The sequence below is a fragment of the Lissotriton helveticus genome, chromosome 4_1, assembly GCF_964261635.1.
Source record: "Lissotriton helveticus chromosome 4_1, aLisHel1.1, whole genome shotgun sequence".
Classification (NCBI taxonomy): Eukaryota; Metazoa; Chordata; class Amphibia; order Caudata; family Salamandridae; genus Lissotriton; species Lissotriton helveticus.
The window spans coordinates 190,796,967-190,800,103 of record NC_136063.1 but is presented as its reverse complement, the minus strand read 5'-3'; the positions used below and the strand labels follow the sequence as shown (position 1 = coordinate 190,800,103).

The 3,137-nt window shown below is 46.7% G+C and overlaps 1 pseudogene; it reads right to left on the bottom strand.

The window, feature by feature from the left end:
• Positions 1-975: 975 nt before the first annotated feature.
• LOC144829830 (5.8S ribosomal RNA) lies at positions 976-1,123 on the bottom strand (annotated as a pseudogene).
• Positions 1,124-3,137: the final 2,014 nt, after the last annotated feature.

The following is a 3,137-nucleotide window of genomic DNA, read 5'->3' as shown; positions in this document are numbered from 1 at the left end:
GCAGTGATTCTTATTTAAGTATACACTACCTATAAAACCTGCAAGGATGAATTCCCTGAGTAGCTAAAGGAAATTGCTTCTCATAACATCTACATCGAGATCATCAGCTGCAGCAACAACAGGAAAATCTGCCCTTCTGAATTCAAGCACACACAAGAAGCATGAAAGAAAGCCCATTAAGGACAATGCTTGCACCTCTGAAATGGCTTGGACCTTCTTTTAAGAATAATTTAACAAAACCAACCATGAAGAATACCCTGACTCCAGCCCCCTCCCCTTAATACAGTGAGGCACAACTTCCCTAATGTAGTACCGATGCACATTCTTTTTTTAAAAAAGAGCTAAATAGTGGTTTTAGCTGACTTTGAACTTGCCATTAGCATTTATGCTTCCCGACTCTAGGCCTGGGCATGTTTAAAATTAGGCACTCTTGGCTGTTGAAATGGTTTATTGAGTTGGCAAATTCATACTTGTCCATGAACTGACATGCCAACTAGAGGACATATGGAAACCGGGCAAACCCTTACTGGTGGGGCACCACACTGCGGACTGGGCCTCCCAAGCAAGAGTCATGGCTTCACCTGCCTTTCTCTAGGGATTACTGGAGCTAATCAGCCTGCAGGAGCCCCAGGCTTCTCCTCAGTCTGACACCACCCTTCTATGGGATTTACCCAGTGGCTGAGCCTTCACAGGGCCTCCTGCCTCCACACAGAAGTACTCCCCGGCCTGCAGTCATAATGCCCTGGAATGTGGCTGTCACCCCAGTCAATTTGCTCAGGTGCCCTTGGTCAGTGTTGTCCACCTTCCTGGAGCTCAGGTCTGGGAAGCCAAGAAGGGTGAAGCCCCCCATTTAACCCCACGCCTCCCCCCTTAGGCCTGCCCTGGAAGCAGCTTTCCCTTGACTATTCGTGCAGGCTTACAGAATGTGGGAGAGACAAAAGCCAGAGTTAGCTGAGTTAGAGACTCACGTTCGAGTAACACTCATACAGCCTCAGGAGGAACCAGGGGCCACAAAGTGTGTTTGTAGTGTCTATGAACAATGAGTCCTGTATTTCACACCAATTGTTGCATCTAGTAGCATTCTTCATTGACTTAAAAGCCAAATTACCCAACTGCCAAGTTTCTCAAGCAACGTTCTCATTGTTCACCCACCTGTGGGCACAGGAGTGGCAAGAAGGAAGTGCCATCCATCCATTGCCTGTGCTGTGAGAAAGCTTGGCATTCCATCAGAATTCCCCTTTGAAAATCGGCCTCCACAATTCAAGGAGTGTTCTAGGTGCTTGGCCTGGGAACCCTACCTACAGTCTCATTTGGTATGCAGTGAGGATCTCCCACAGCAGCACAGTTAGGCAGCTCTCCCAGACAGAGCCACACAAGTATTCAAACACTGGCCTGGTCACATGGGACCAGGCAACCAGGAACCTGGCAATGAGGGAAGGTCACCCCATCAAAACGTTGGCCATAAGCCAACCAGCGAGAGACAGGTCTTAACCCCATGAGTCGAGAGACTCCCCCGCATAGCTCAGGGCTCAGAGTAATGCAGGTGGTCCGGAGCCTACCCTACCTTAGTGGGAGGTGCCAGTGGAAAAGGGCTATTTGTGAAAGTTGCCTGTTTGCACCAGGAGGAGAAGCACTAGACCTGCCCGCCAATTAATCCTTAATAAAAAGATTTAACATACTCATTCCAGTTACAGGGCCTTTAAAGAGTCATATATTTTTATTTTTCATCTCTACCTCCCAATGTTGGGAGCAGTTAATTTGTGCACCTGTGGCCTTCCTTGAATGTGGTAGCTGCTTCTCATTCCCTCATTTGAATCAAACCCTAATCACCTGGTACTTGTGGTCACCATGTTAGGCATAGAAAGTGCTATCGAGAAAGTTTATAGGGCAAACATCCTAATGTTTTGTCACTATCATGGGGAGGTGTAAACGGCCAGAAATTATCTAGAATCACCAAATCGGCTGGGTGAGCCCAGACTGGTCTTAGCCTAATAAGTCGATGCATACCGGAAGGTCAGTGCTCATCGGCATGTTTGAGCTCTAGAATTATAACAGTTATCCAAGTAACAGATGGAGTGATCAATGGAACAATTACTGACTCAATGAGTCATTTGGAGTTTTACTGTACTGGCAATGTGTACTTACATGTGTGTTGGAAATTACCGTCTTTTGTGTGACATTGCACCAGCGTTTTGCCTTCACTAGCCGATTTTTGCTGCTAAACCCTTTCTGATGGCTTTTGGGACCCTGCACAATTTTATCCTGCTAAGCAGAGATGAAGTGCTTATGTTTTCCCTTCCAAACATAAATACATGGCATAGACTTACTTGCCACCTTTAATTTACTTATAAGTGTTCCCAGGATCTGTATATTAAATACTACAAGTGGACTGCAGCACTCATTGTGCCACCCACTAAAGCAGCACTGTTAAACTTCTCAGGCCTGCCAATGCAGCCTGTAGTACAGTTTTAAAACAACCATGTCAACCTGGCAAAATACACCTTTTGTCAAGCATAAACCTTCCTTTTTAATAAGCACGTCACCCTTAAGTTAGGCCCCACCAGCACACACGGACTAGCGTATGGTATTTAAAGAGGAAATGTATATTTCATGATTTCGATGTTCTGGCAGTGAAAAGCCAACCAAAGTTGTTATTCACTGTAGCAAGGCTAGCTCTTCCTCAGGCTCACACTGGTTTACCTTATCATATTTAATAAGTGTCAATAAGTCAATCAATCAGGGTTGGTGAAGCCGCGCTACTCACCTGTGAGGGTCTCTCAAGGCACTGGGGGGTGGGGGAGGGTGCAATTTCGAGTCAGCCGCAGAGCCAGGTCTTGAGGTTCCTCCTGAAGGTGTGTAGAGTGGGGGAGCGTCTGATTTTGATCAGGAGCTTGTCCCAGGCCTTTGTCATGAATTAAGAGAAGGCTCCTCCACCCACTCTGGCTCTACAGATGCACGGAATTTCGGGAAGGACAAGTTCGGTGGAGCTGAAGTTTCTCCTGGGTACGTGGAAGAAGACTCTATCATTGAGGTATGGGGTAGAGTGTTGTGGAGAAATTTGTAGGTGGGAGTGAGTAGTTTGAAGGTTGCTCTCTTCTCAAAAGTGAGCCAGTGGAGGTCTCGCAAGTGTTTGGTGA